The sequence below is a fragment of the Pleurodeles waltl genome, chromosome 3_1, assembly GCF_031143425.1.
Source record: "Pleurodeles waltl isolate 20211129_DDA chromosome 3_1, aPleWal1.hap1.20221129, whole genome shotgun sequence".
In the NCBI taxonomy this organism is placed as follows: domain Eukaryota; kingdom Metazoa; phylum Chordata; class Amphibia; order Caudata; family Salamandridae; genus Pleurodeles; species Pleurodeles waltl.
Genome location: NC_090440.1, coordinates 1,234,794,920 through 1,234,810,680, shown reverse-complemented (window position 1 = coordinate 1,234,810,680; position 15,761 = coordinate 1,234,794,920).

The window sequence follows — 15,761 nt, the reverse complement described above, 5'->3', positions numbered from 1 at the left end:
TGAGACAGTGCAACTTTACATTTCAAAGACTTTCGTTGTATTCTGTGTGGCATTGGCATGCTGGTATTTCCCACTTCTATGCCCACTTACTATTACCTGTAGCTATGCATTTTGCAGTTGTTGGTGATTTGACAAATACTCCTGGTGTGATCACAACAGCCAGCTACAGGTCATTGATTCTATGCTCCTTCTATGTACAGTTTATTTGCACTGGTTGTACCTGTTTCAATCAATACATATTTGAAATACATGACATACTCGAAATCAATTTATATCAAAGGGTGTTTATTGTAGTGCTAATATTTAGAGGGGAAGTGCAATGGGATTGGGTGATGATGGAGGAAAGTCCAGGCTATTGTTCGAGTCTGTTCGTAGCACACGTACAATGTCAAAGGGGACATAGGAAGGGGAGCAATGGCAGTTCAAGGTGGACAGGGTGACTAAGTGGCACACAAGAGGGACAATCAGGAGAGTCTCATTTCCTGGCACGGTCTGGTCAAGTGTCTCTGGCTTCTGTCTGGATTGCAGGGAACGTTTGTGGGGTTGTTCACCTTCTGCAGGGCAAGGGGTGCTGGTGGCCTGTGAGTTCTGTGGTAGGGCCTCCTGGCCACTAGCTGCAGCAGAAGTAGAAGGCTGTTCAGATGACTGGCTAGTGGCAGGGGCCCACTGGTGTGACACTGCCTCCCTCATAATATTGGCCATGTCTGCCAGCACTGCTGCTATGGAGATCAGGATGTTGTTGATGGCCTGCAAGTCCTCCCTGATCCTCTGATACTGTCCCTCCTGCAGCCGCCTGTTCTCCTGCACATTGTCTAGGATCTGGCCCATCGTGTTCTGGGAATGTTGATAGGCTCCCAGGATCTCAGAGAGTGCCTCCTGGAGAGTCGGTTCCCTGGTCCTGTCCTCCCCCTGGCACACAGCAGTCCTCCCAGTGTTGCTGGTGGCCTGTGCCTCTGTTCCCTGAACCCTGTGTCCACTGCCACTGACCCCAGGTCCCTGATTGTCTTGTGTGTGAGGTGTGGCGTGAGGTCCCTGTACAGGTGGGCACACTGTTGACTGACGTGTCCTGGGGACAGAGGTTTGGGTACGCTGGGTGGGTGCTGTGGTGTTGTTTCCTGATGGGGGAGGCTCTGTGGTGGTCTGTGACTGGGCTTAGGTAACTGGCTATCCAGTGGTCCCTGATGCGCTAGGTAGATCGTCCAGATCCCGAAGACCAGAGTTACTGTCATCACTGTGGGCCTCTTCAGTTGGGGGACTGGATAGTGATGGCACCTCCTCTCCGGTGACATTGGCTGGGGTACATGTGGGGATGTAAATTATGTATTATGCTTCATTTGTATGATATATTGGACATCCCTGGCTTCCCCTCTATGGTTAGTGTTGCCCTGCCAGCTTTTCCTTGTGTATGTTAGTGTATGGTGGGATTGTTAGTTCTCTATTCTCTGAATGCTTTTGTGATGAGTGTCCATGCAGGGCTGTGAGGGGTGTTCATGCATTGGTACAGCATGCAGGGCTTGGCATTGGGATTAGAGAGATGTGATGGTGGAGTGTCTGGGATGTAGTGGAGTGATGGGAGTGAGGGTGAGAGTATGTGATGGCATGCAGGTAGGGGGGTGATAGTTGTTGAAAGTTGACTTACCAGAGTCCAGTCCTCCTCTGACTCCGACCAGGCCCTCACAATGCAGTATTGCCAAGACTTGCTCCTCCCATTCTGTGAGTTGTGGGGGAGGAGGTGGGGGTCCACTGCCAGTCCTCTGTATAGTGAGCTGGTGTCTTGCTGCTATGGAACAGACCTTCCCCCGTAGATCGTTCCACCTCTTTCTGATGTCATCTTTTGTTCTGTGGTGCTGTCCCGCGGCGTTGACCATGCTGCACCTGAGCTCCAAATAGCTGTGGCTCTATGTAGGGTGCTGGACTGGTTTGTAGTGGGGACCTTGGGTACTTACACCTTACACCAGGTCCAGTTATCCCTTGTTAGTGAATGTAGTAGTGTTCTAGCAGATTAAGCTGATAGATGTAGCAGAGCAGCTTAGGCTGAACTAGGAGACAAGCAAAGCTCATGCAATACCACTTATAGTTACACATAACCTATACACAAGTAAAGACAATACTCAGTGTTACCATAAATAAAGGTATTTATTTGGGTGATAGAGTACCAAAAATATCTTAGAGACAATACTCCTTCTTGAGGTAAGTATTATACACAATATATACACTAGACTTCAAAATTAGACAAGTAAATAGTCATAGAACATACAAACAGTAGGAAATCTGATCGAATTCAATGGGAGAAAATAGGACTAGGGGCAACACAAACCATACACTAAAAAAGTGTAGTGTGCAGAATCACTTAGAGAGTAAGAATACAGTAAAGGTAAGTAAATTACCCCACGCCAGAGCCCAGAAAAGCAGGAGTAAAGTACTGCAAGTTTCCTTAGGACACACTACAGCTCGTTTTTGGGATTTTGCAGCCTCTAACCAAGTCTGCAAAGAACAACTTCTGGATTACTAGACCTGAAGACCTGCAAAGGAAGGGGACCAAGCCCAGAAGTCGAAAGAAGTTCCAGGAAGGACAGGAGCCCCTGCCAACCTAGAAGGCGGTGCAAAAGAAGAGTCCCTAGTTAGTAGAAGATTGCAGGAATGCACCCTAGGAAGGTTCCTGCATAATGCAAAAGATGTCCCTCGGCGTGAATATTGTTGCAGACAAGATTTTGTATCAGAAGGTGCCAACAGGCCATGGCTACGGCAAAAGTGCATTTTTCCCCAAAATGGCACTGGATGGACCCAGGAGGGACCTGGGGGCCTCAACTCTGTGTGAGGAGGAAGAGGGGGCTCTCAGCACTTTAGAGAGAGCTCAGGATGCCAGCCTGCACCCCCAGAAGCCACAGGATCCAGCGTCAAAGGAGGTGCTAAATGCAGTTGATGCAGCACAACAAAAGAAGGTCCCACACCGCCGGAGAACAACTCAGCAAGTTGAGCGTCACAGGGTGGAGTGCTGGAGACCTGGGCCAGGATGTGCATGAAGGAATTTTGCAAAGAGTGCACAGAGGCCTCAGGAAGCGAAAAAGACACAATACACAGGGGTACCATGGTTTTCAGGGAAGGCAAGGTCTTACCTCCTCCAAATTGCGTCAGCAGGACCTGAGGACAGTCTTGTCAATGATGTCTACCCTCTGTGCCCTTAGGAGCATGCTCGTGGCAGTGAGAGGAGTCCCAGGGTACCGGTTGTCGCCTTGGAAGGTGCTTGCTTGGAGCAGGGGAGTGACTCCGGATGAAGACAGGGAGTCTGCAGAGCATGCACACCATGGAAACTGTTGCAGTTGCTGACTTAGAGCTGAGGTTGCTGAAGAAAAGTTTCTCTTGTAGACACTTTGTTGCAGTTACAGCGTTTCTTGGAGCAGGCTGCAGATGATCCGATGTCAGAAGAGCCTGAAGTTGTTGCAGAGGATTCCTGAAGGAAACTTGCAAGTAGAATCTGAAGAGAACCCACAGGAGAGACCCTAAATAGCCCTGAGGGGGGGTTGGCGACCTATCAGGAGGGCCACTTGCTGGCACTGGCCACTCAGAGCTCTCCAGAGTGCCCCCACCCCTTGCAAAGCAAGATGGCTGAAGTCTGGGACACACTGGAGGAGCTCTGGGCACCACCCCTGGGGTGGTGATGGACAGGGGAGTGGTCACTCCCCTCTCCTTTGTCCAGTTTCCTGCCAGAGCATGGGAGAAGGGGACCCTGAACCAGTGTAGACTGGTTTATGCAAGGAGGGCACCATCTGTGCCCTTCAAAGCATTTCCAGAGGCTGGGGGAGGCTACCCCTCCCCAGCCTGTAAAGTTAATTTCCAAAGGGAGATGGTGTAACACCCTGCTCTCAGAGAAAATGCTTTGCCCTGCCTTCCTGGGACTAGGCTGCCCAGACCCCAGGAGGGCAGAACCCTGTCTGTGAGGTGCAGCAGCTGTAGCTGCAGTGCAAGCCTCAGAGAGCTGGTTTGGCAGTACTGGGGGTCCATGGTGGAGCCTACAGGATGCATGGAAATGAATTGGCTCCCCAATACCATATTTGGAATGAGGGGAGAATTCCATGATCTTAGACATGTTACATGGCCATATTCGGAGTTACCATTGTGAAGCTACATATAGGTATTGACCTATATGTAGTGCACGTGTGAAATGGCGTCCCCACACTCACAACGTCTGGGGAAATGGCCCTGAACTATGTGGAGGCACCTTTGCTAGTGTAAGGGTGCCCTCACACTTAGTAACTTTGCACCTAACCTTCAGCAAGTGGAGGTTAGACATATAGGTGACTTATAAGTTACTTAAGTGCAGTGAAAATGGCTGTGAAATAACGTGTGCGTTATTTCACGCAGACTGCAATGGCAGGCATTGCAAGGGTTTGTCTGAGCTCCCTTATGGGTGGCAAAAGAAATGCTACAGCCCATATGGATCTCCTGGAACCCCAATGCTCTGGCTACCTAGGTACCATATACTAGGGACTTATAAGGGGGGTCCAGTGTGCCAATTGAAATTGGTAAATGAAGTCACTGGCCTACAGTGACAAATTTAAAAGCAGAGAGAGCATAAGCACTGAGGTTCTGATTAGCAGAGCCTCAGTGACACAGTTAGGCACTGCACAGGCATACACATTAGGCCACAAACTATGAGCACTGGCTAGCAGGATCCCAGTGAGACAGGCAACACATACTGACATATAGGCCCTCATTACAACCCTGGCGGTCGGTGTTAAAGTGGTGGTAAGACCGCCAACAGGCCGGCTGTAAAAAAAATAGAATCACGACCATGGCGGAAACTGCCAACATAGACAGCCACTTTAACACTCCGACCACCACGGCGGTACAAACAAACAGCGTGGCGGTAACCACCAACAGACAGGCCGGCGACAATGTACTGCCCACCCTATCACAAGATGCCAATCTGCCACCTTTTCCGGGGCAGAACCAACTCGAACAAAAACATGGCGGAATCAGGACTTGGAAGGGAAAACACTCACCTCTCCACACCCCACGAGGAACCAGGACACCATGGAGCCAGAACTCCAGATACTCCCTGCGATGGTCTTCCTGCTCCTCTATCAGGAGCCCCAAAAACGACAGCCACGACCACGGTGAGTACTGCACCTACAACACAGGGAAGGGGGAGGGAAAAGAGAGTGACACACACACGCAACACGCAACACCCCCACCCTCACCCACAACAACATACACACAAATACATGCAGCAACATTACATATACACCCCACCACCCCCCCTGGAAGAACGCAAGGACAAAAGGAAATGAGTTGAACGATTGTAATCATGAAAAATCCAGTAGTGAATGCTCGAAATATAGTATATACAATTATGTACACCAACTACACAAGTCCGGATAGTGCACCAATTATTGTCCGTGGACCACTGGGCCCAAAATGCTTGGGCGAGGCCCACACATGATACCAGACTTCAAACGGAGAGAACACTGCAGGGGCATCAGATCGAAATGAAACAGGCACCTCAGGGGGAGGGGGGCACCTCAGCCTGATGAATGCACAACGCCACTGCTCCATGAGGGGGCTCCATGCCCACTGCTGTATCCTGGAGAGTGCAAAGCCACAGTCTCTCAAGTCTCTCCAGTGGGTGGGTTGCCCACTGCTGCATCCTGGGGAGTGCAAAGCCACAGTCTCTCAAGTCTCTCCAGTGGGTGGTTTGCCCACTGCTGCATCCTGGGGAGTGCAAAGCCACAGTCTCTCAAGACTATCCAGTGGGTTGGTTGCCCACTGCTGTACCTTGGGGAGTGCAAAGCCACAGTCTCTCAAGTCTCTCCAGTGGGTGGGTTTCCCACTGCTGTATCCTGGGGAGTGCAAAGCTACAGTCTCTCAAGTCTCTCCAGTGGGTGGATTGCCCACTGCTTTATCCTGGGGAGTGCAAAGCCACAGTCTCTCAAGTGGATAACAGTCTCCACTGGTTCTGGAGGGGGCTTTGTGCCCAGAGTGCTTCATCCTGCCAAGGACTGAGGTAGTGGATGTCTTTCTCCACTGGTTCTTGAGAGGGCTTTGTGCCCAGAGTGCTTCATCCTGCCAAGGACTGAGGTAGTGGATCTCTTTCTCCACTGATTCTGGAGAGGGCTTTGTGCCCAGAGTGCTTCATCCTGCCAAGGACTGAGGTAGTGGATGCCTTTCTCCACTGAAAGTGGTGCATAATGGAAGCTGCCCAGGCTCCTGGAACTGACCACCAGCCTCGGACGACTGACCACTGGGGATGGCAGCCATGTCTGCGGTGGTGCCACTGGCTCAGGATGTCCCAGGGCCAATGGCGGTGCTTGCGGCGGGGTCAGTCGCGGCAGTGCTGGCGGCGGGCTCTGTGGCAGCGGTGCTGGTGGTGGTCTCTGTGGCGGCGGTGCTGGTGGCGGGCTCTGTGGTGGCAGTGCTGGTGGCGGGCTCAGTGACTGCAGTGCTGGTGGCGGGCTTTGTGGCGGCGGTGCTGGGCTCTGTGGCGGCGGTGCTGGTGGCGGGCTCAGTGACTGCGGTGCTGGTGGCGGCCTCAATGATAGCAGTCCTGGTGGCGGTGCAGGTGGCGGTCTTCTCCACCGTACAGGTTGGCATCGACGTGGACAGAAGGTGTAACACTGGTCCCATTGTCAGTGCCACCATGCCGTCTCCGGACCGGCCCTTTATTTTCTGGCCCTTCCCCACCTTGGATGGTGGCGCAGCTGTCTTTCCACTATCCCCTTTCGTTTTCCCTGACCCCTTGGTGGCAGGTGTTTTCTGCTTCTCCCTCTGGGATGTGGGCATCTTTTTAACTTTTGCAGGTGGCGGAATGTCCTTGCCCTCGCTCTGTGGCACACTGGCAGCCCTGTTGGTTGGCGCACTCCAATAGCCAGCAGTTGCTGGCACCACTGTGCCTGGTGATGTGGTGGCTGAGGTGTTGGGTTGGGACCTGGAAATCCTGGCCCTAGGGGACGGACGGGGGGGAGGTGTAGGGAAGAGGTCGATATTAGCCAGGAAAAGTTTTTTAGACACACTTGGACAGGTAGATGTAGGGGGTTTGGGAGTGGAGGAAGAGGTAGGGGTTGTAGGAGGTGTACGTTTGCTGAATTTGGGTGAAGGTGCATGGGCTGGAGGCTGTTGTGAGGTGAATGGCTGTTGGGTGGGTGTGTGCCTGCGTTTGTTTACCATGGGAGGAGGGCTCACGGACACACTGGGAGAGGACACGGGATGTGTGAATGGTAGTGGGGGTGGTGAGTGCACGTGAGCGGTGTGTGGTGATGGGCGTGCTGGTGATGGAGGTAGTGGCTGAAGATGTAGTGCATGCAGGTGTGAATGGAGATGTGACAGGGAGGGAGGAGGAGGACGTGGAGGAGGGGGACACAGTGGAGGCAGTGGGTGTTGGTATGTCTGCATGGGTATGATGCTTGTGTGAGTGCCTGTGGGATGTGTGGTGCTTATGTTTGCCTGAGCCACCCTTGTGGGTTGAGTTGTGTGCATGCTGGTCTGATGGTGTGCTTGGGATAGGCTGAGGTACAGGGGATTGGGTCTGGGTGGAGGAAGTTGGAGGGGGGAGGCTGGACACAGGGACAATGGCTGCCATCAGTGCTGAGGCCAGAGCCTGAAATGCTCTCTGTTGGGCTGCATGGCCAGAATGAATGCCCTCCAGGTATGCCCAGCTGGGCCTCCACCGTCTTCTTGCTCCAGCGGCGAATGTCCTCCCATCTTTTCCAGCAGTGGGTGCTCCGTCTGTGGTGGACCCCCAGGGTCCGCACGTCCTTGGCGATGGCACGCCAAATATCCTTCTTCTGGTGGGCGCTGAGCTACAGGAATAGTACAGGGTAAAAGGAAAATCCTTAACCGTCCGTACCGTCACAGTCTTTGGTCCATGTTCCCACCCTTGCCCTGACGCACATACACTCACCGTCCGCTCATGCAGGGATCAGTCCCCCCCCCCATGTATCTTCCATCCACACCACTCCAAACAGGCATTGCCCATGCAGCATGCTCCCAGTGTATTCATCTGTTTGTCTGGAGGACCGTAGAGTAGCGTGTACTGGGGGAGGGCCCCATCCACTAACTTCTCCAACTCCTCCGAAGTGAAGGCAGGGTCCCTTTCCCCAGACACATGAGCCATTGTCGCTCCCAGACTGAGGTCACAGTAGCACTTGCAGTGTAGGTCCTCTCCTGTTGAAGTTCAGGTATCAAGTGAGTGTACAGATAGAAAATGGCGGTCACGTCCGCGGCGGTGCGTACCATCACTGCTGGCGTACATCGTCATTGGCTCCTGGGACCCATAGGGTCCAATGTTAACCAATGCAGGATTGCGCCGCGGTCTTCGACCGCCTACCGTGACGGTGTAGAACGCCAGCGCAGTTACCTCATATCCCCTTGTCCCACCTTACAGGTCAGGCAGCCGCCATTACAGGGGGCCACATGGCATTAAGAATAACTGTGTCACACCTATCTAGGCCTTGCATAGACACAGTAAGAGGCACATTGCGGATTAACAAATATGTGTAAATGACATTTTGTAATACCTCAGTGTTAGCTGACTCTCTGATTGCTGTTCTCCTCCATAGGGCACGTCTGCTGGGGCAGGTGATGAGATGGTGGCATCCTCCGGTGTACAGACCGTTGGTGGACCTGTCGACAATGGAAGAGAGACACGTAATAGTCACCTACAGACTTGATCGTGCAACAACCCATGAACTGTGTGCCCAGTTGGAGCCAGACCTGATGTCAGCAATCCGCCATCCCACAGGGATAACCCCTGTAGTGCAGGTCCTGTCAGTACTCCATTTCCTGGCAAGTGGGTCTTTTCAAACAACAGTGGCCATTGCATCAGGGATGTCCCAGACAATGTTCTCTAACGTGTTGTCTGCCCTGCTGAAACACATGCGCAGCGACATCGTTTTCCCTCAGGTGGAGGATTTGCCTACAGTGAAAGGTGACTTCTATGCCCTGGGACATATCCCCAACATCATAGGTGCCATTGATGGGACACATGTGGCCTTGGTACCCCCCGCAGGAGTGAACAGGTGTACAGAAACCGGAAGAGCTACCATTAGATGAATGTGAAGATGGTGTGTTTGGCAGACCAGTACATCTCCCATGTGAATTCCAAGTTTCCTGGCTCAGTGCCTGACGCTTACATTCTGAGGAATAGCAGCATCCCTTCTGTGATGGGGCAACTCCAGAGTCACCGTGTGTGGCTAATAGGTGAGGACAAGGACCCTATACCCTGTGAATAGTTGTCTGGGGTTGTCCCTAAGGGTTAGTGTGTGTCTAACAGTTGTCCCTCAACATTTGCAGGTGACTCAGGGTACCCCAACCTGTCATGGCTACTGACCCCAGTGTGAAATCCCAGGTCAAGGGCAGAGGAACACTACAATGAGGCACATGGGCGAATTAGGAGGGTGATCGAACGGACCTTCGGCCTCCTGAAGGCCAGGTTCCGGTGCCTCCATATGACAGGTGGTTCTCTCTACTACTCACCAAAAAAGGTGTGCCAGATCATCGTGGCCTGCTGTATGCTGCACAACCTAGCTTTGCGACGACAGGTGCCTTTTCTGCAGGAGGATGGTCCAGATGGAGGTCTTGTGGCAGCTGTGGAGCCTGTGGACAGTGAAGAAGAGGAGGCAGAAGAAGAGGATATTGACAACAGAAACAACGTTATCCAGCAATACTTCCAGTGAGACACAGGTAAGAAGATATCACTGCCTCACACATCTCATACAATTGTTTGACCTATCATAAGTCTGTCATTTTCACTCAGTGTATGGACCCTGACTTGTCACTTTGCCTTTTCATTTAACAGATGTGGGTCCCACTGTGTGACCTCTGCTACATTACCTCATGGACTAGAGCTGTGTTACATCGGTATGTTGACAATAAAATATTTGCTATCTTCCATAGTTATTGCAAATACACTTTTGTGAAAGCACAGACTGACTCCAGATTGTTTTGTGATTCAAGGTTTTTTATTTCTGTGCAAATACGTGGAGGGGGTTGTAAAATGGTCAGGGGTGATGGTGGAGGAATGTCCATGGCAGAGTCCAATCTATTTGTTTTACAGGTGCATTGTCCAAAGGGGCATAGGAGGTGGAGATAGGGCAGTTTCAGGATGGACAGGGTGACAAAGTAGGACAGAAGGATGACATCCAGGGGGGTCTCATTTCCTGGCGGGGGTCTTGACATGGTTCTCTGTCTTGTTCCTGGATCTCAGGGACCGTTTGCGGGGTAGTTCTCCATCTGCAGGGGGTGGGGTGCTGGTGTTGTAGTCCTGTGGCAGTGCCTCCTGTCCACTAGTGCCGGCGGAGATGGAGGGCTGTTCATCAACCAGGCTAGTGTCAGGGGCCCCTTGTTTTGCCACAGTGTCCCTCCTGGTGTTGACAAGGTCCTTCAGCACCCCTACAATGGTGACCAGGGTGGAGGTGATGGACTTGAGTTCCTCCCTGATCCCCAGATAGTGTTCCTACTGCAGCCGCTGGGTCTCCTGAAAGTTGGCCAGTACTGTTGCCATAATCTCCTGGGAATTATGGTATGCTCCCATGATGTTGGAGAGGGCCTCGTGGAGAGTTGGTTCCCTGGGCCTGTCCTCCCCCTGCCACACAGCTGTCCTCCCAGTTCCCCTGTTTTCCTGTGCCTCTATCCCCTGAACCGTGTGCCCACTGCCACTGCCCCCAGGTCCCTGATGTTCTTGGGGTGGTGGGTTCGCCTGGGTTCCCTGTAGTGGTGGACACACTGCTGCTTGACGAGTCCTGGGGACAGAGTGATGGGCCCGCTGGGTGAGTGCTGTGCTGGTGTTTCCTGAGGGGGGAAGCTCTGTGACTGGCATGTGCCAGTGTCAGAGGAACCGACTGTCCTGAGGTCCCAGATGGGCCGGGATGGTCATCTTGATCCAGTTGGACAGAGCTGCTGTCATCACTGTGGGCCTCTTCTGTGGGGGGAGTGGACATGTCTGGAACCTCCTGTCCGGTGACATTGGGTAGGGGACTTGCTGGGGTGTAAAGGCATGATTATTGCATCTGTGTGTGCCATTGTGTGCATTGGGTGAGTGACCCTGTACTCCAGTGCTTGCATTCTTGTCTAGGACCTTGTGTGATAATTGGTTTGGGGTCTGTGTTGGTATCTGTTGTGGACATGCTTTGGTGATGGGTGTCCATGCTTTGGTGTTGCATGCAGGGCTTGGTGTTGGGATGGGTGGGTTGTGATAGTGGGACATTTGTGAGGTGTTGGAGTGATGGGGGTGAGGGTGAGGGTGGAGGATTGTGATAGCATGCAGGTAGGGTGGGGGATGTAATAGTTAAGAGTTGACTTTCCAGAGTCCATTCCTCCTGCTACTCCTGCGAGGCCCTCAGGATGCAGTATAGCCAAGACTTGCTCCTCCCATGTTGGTAGTTGTGGGGGAGGAGGAGGGGGTCCACCACTAGTCCTCTGTAATGCAATCTGGTGTCTTGAGACCAAGGAACGCACCTTCCCCCGTAGGTCGTTCCACCTCTTCCTGAAGTCATCCGCGTTCTTGAATGCTATCCCACTGTGTTGACCCTGTCGACGATTCTGCGCCATAGCTCCATCTTCCTTGCAATGGAGGTGTGCTGCACCTGTGATCCGAATAGCTGTGGCTCCACCCGGAAGATTTCCTCCACCATGACCCTGTGCTCCTCCTCAGAGAACCTGGGGTGTCGTTGTGGTGCCATGATGTGGTGTGGGTGATGTGTGAGGTGGTGTCTGTTGTGATGTGTGAGGGGATGTGTTTGTGTGTGTTGTCTGAGGTGCGTGAATGGTTTGTGAGTGATGGTGTTGTGTGCCTGTGGATGCTAGTGTTGTTTCTGGTGGTGTCTCTCTCTGGCCTTCTTTCTAAATTTTGGTAGCAAGGGTTTGTGGGTGATGTGGTTGTGTTTTTTATATTGGATTGGGTGTGTGGGAGTGGTGTGTGTATGTGTATCAGGTGTGTGTATTTCGATTTGTCCAATGTGGTTGCGTTTTGTAAATGTGTGTGTATTTTGAGCGCGGCGGTGTGTACCGCCAATGGAATACCGCGGTTTAAAGACCGCCACCTGGATTAGTGGGTCGTGATAGTGTGGGCGGATACCTGTTAGCGTGACGGTGTGGGTTTTGTTATCGCCAGTTTATCACTGACCTCTGGTGTGGCGGACTTGTGTGGGTGTCTGGATTTTGGCAGATTACGAGCTGTGGGTCGTAATAGCTGTAGCGGAAATTCTGCTGCTGCAGCGGTGTGTTGGCGGTCTTCTGCATGGCGGCACGCGGGATTTACCGCCAATGTTGTAATGAGGGTCATAGTTTTCTATCTTTGAGAACTGGGGTTCTAGCTAGCAGGATCCCAGTGACACAGTAAAATCACACTGACACACACTCACTAACAGGCCAAAAGTGGGGGTAATCATGCTAGAAAGAGGCTCCCTTCTCACACCCTGACAATTTCTTCCACCATTACCCTTAACTCCTCCTCAATGAAACAGGGGTGTTTTTGTGGTGCATTGGTGTTATCTGATGTGTGTTGGTGAGGGTGTGTATGGTAATGTGTTGGGGTGTGTGAAGTGGGTTGCATGAGGGATGTATGGGCATATGTGCTGTGTGTATGTAGTTGTGGCAGCGGTCTTGGTGTCAGTTTTGTGCCAATGATTTGTAATCGTAAAGGGTTGTGGGTAATTTGGGTGTATGTTTTATAGTTGTGTGGGTGTGGTATGTGTATTGGTGTCAGGTGTGTGTTGTTTGAATTGTCCAATATGGTGTTGTTTTGTCTGTGGGTGTCTGTTGGACCTGGCCCTTTTATGGGGCCATTCCCCAGACTTTTTGCTTTTTGCCTCCTTATTTTTCTGACCTTTGTTGGCTGACGTTTTGACTCTGAGCACTTTTTCACTGCTAACCAGTGTTAAAGTGCATGTGCTCTCTCTTACAAATTTGGTATGATTGGATTATACCTGATTGCCATATTTAATTTACCTATAAGTCCATTGTAAATGGTATCCCTATACCCAGGGCCTGTAAATTAAATGCTACTAGTGGGCCTGTGGCGCTGCTAGCGCCACCCACCGAAGTAGCCTGTGAAACCTATCTAAGGCATGCTAGCGCAGGGCCTGTGTGCACACTTTCCTGCCACAAGGACCTGGCATATAAATTTACTCGCCAGGCCCAGAACTCCCCTTTTACTACATGTAAGTCACCCCTAACGTACGCCCTAGCTAGCCCTTTGGGCAGGGTGCCATGTATGTAGAAGGCAGGACATGTGCCCTTTTGCGTGGCCTGTCCTGGTAGTGACAAACAGCCTAACTTGGTGTCTCACTGCTGTGAGTGCTGCCTCCTCAGAGGATTGCATTGGAAATGCCCTACCTTATGTGTATGGGGTATTGTCTGATTTATGAGGGGTAGCGTAGGCATGTTTGGTATGGTTTTATTACTATCACAGAAATGCCACTTCTAGAAAGTGCGCCTTTATCTGTGCTTATAACTTGGGTGTTTTGCAGCTGTCTCCAATCAACGTTTGGGCAGACTAACAGTTGGGGCTTTGTGCATACTTCTCAGACAGCCTGAACACAGGGAGGATGGAGGTGACACAGAGGTGCATCTACATATTGTAAAGCCTTCCTGGGCTGAGAGAAGGGAGAGGCAGGGCACACCTGAATTTGTAAAGACTGTGCCCTGGCCTCACACAAGAGGGTCGTTAACCCCCCACTGATGTTTGGAGCCTGTGGTGAAAGGAGAGAGGGGGCACTCCCAGAACCAGTTATAACTGGCTGGAACCTCCTCTCCCTACCATTGTAAAACACTGTAAGAACTGACTATAAGTACTGGGGAATTTTCCCCACAATTTGAACACTCTTGGAACTTGAAACTGGACACAGAATGCTGATGCATGGACTGACCAGGAAACCACCTTGGACTGCTGCTGTTGTGCTGACCTGTGACCTGCCTGGTCACTAGGAGGAACTGCCACCATCTGCACCCCTTGTGCTGGCCTGTAGCTGGGCCCACCAGCCCTGTAATCCTGCTTGTTTTTGTTGTTCCCAGGGGCAGGGTGCAGTGGCCCCTGACCCCTGTAACAGTCTCTACCGCTTATCGGAGAGCCCCCGCGCTTTGATAAGCACTCCTCTGCCGGAGAGATCACCACCGCGACCCGGGGGTCGTATTTGCAACCAGCGCGAGGATCGCACTGTTCTTCGTGCCCCTGGGGCACTCAAGAAGACCAAGACCGGAGCAAGTACGCTCCAACCGTGCCCCCGGGGCGAAGCATGCTTTCTGACGCGCCCTTGGGGCACAGGCAGGCACCATCCTTGGTGCCTGCCCCACAGAACAGCCCAAGTCGGGCTTTGCAGCGGCACACGCACCGGATCGGGTGCGGCCGCATCAGAGAGCAGGTAGGAAGCCTCATCGGAGGCCCCTGCTCCTCTCTCTCTCCTGTCTGGCAGCTGCGCCGTGGACAAGAGCGGCTGCCTCCCCCTGAGCAGGACGCAGGGAAGGAAGGGAGTTCCCTTGCCCCCGGTCACTGCGCTAGGGGTGCGATCGCCCCCACCACTCAGTTCTTGTGGCTTTTGGGCCCCCTCTCGGGAGAGGGCCATCAGAGGCCCAGGGGGCCCCACCAGTATCACGGGTCCCCGGAGGGGCCCGTTCTAAACACGAGAGAGAGGGTGCTGATCGCCCCTCCCCCCAAAGAGCACCGCATGGCCCCCGTTTTTGCGCATGCGAGCGCTGGGGGCCCCCATGCTCAACTCCTAGGCACTGGGAGTGCCTCTACTACAGATAACAGGTACTTTTTAGGGAATCTAGGCTCTAGGAGCCTAGTACAGACTTTTAGATGTGTTCTACTTCCTACCTGTTTACTGTTCCTACATATATGTGCTAATGTTCCTTTTTATGAGCATGTCTAGGTGATAAGTATTTGTATGACTTGTGATATATTCTCTAATGTTCCTTTTATGGGTATTTAGGAATTGTTCATGATAAGTGCATATATCTTTTACTATAATTCCTGACTACTTCTTATGTTACAGAATCCTGAGTACTTACGTGTTCTAATGTGACAATTGCATATACTTGCATAGTATTAGTAACTTGTGTAACATTCTGACAACTGCTAAGGTAGCAGGGTATTACTTACGTGTAATATTGGTCTAATTATGTTTTGTGCAATACAGATTATTTTTACATAGCTCAGTGTTGTGTTTACTTTGTGGTGTACATTTTGCGTCATGTGTGTTGTGTGTTGTGCAAACGCTTTACACATTGCTTCCGGGTTAAGCCTGACTGCTCATGCCAAGCTACCAAAAGGGGTGAGCAGGGGTTATCTTGGACGTGTAACTCCCTAGCCCTGACTAGAGTGGGTAGGTTCTGCCTGGCTGAGGTGCATACCCTAGCCAACCAGAAACCCCATTTCTAACAGTGTCCATTGTGAGCGCAGTGGTATGTACCGCCAATGGTTTACTGCCGTTGAATGTCCACCGTGGTGATTCGTGGGTCATGAAGTGGGGGGCGTTGTTCTGCTGGCGTAACAGTGTGGGTTTTGATACCGCCACTTTATCACTGACCTTTGGGCCGGTGGATTTGTGTCTGTATTCTGTTGGATTGGTGTCTGTGTGTCATAATATGGTGAACAGATATGCGCTGCTGAGGCAGTAAGTTGGCGCCCATCAGCATGGCGATTTTCTGCCAGGGTGATAATGAGGGCCTATGACACAGCACTCCACTCCATTTTATGAGACACCACACCAACTTATAACAAGTGTCCTTGAGTCTACTCTATTGTACTTTAATATATGCTATCCCAC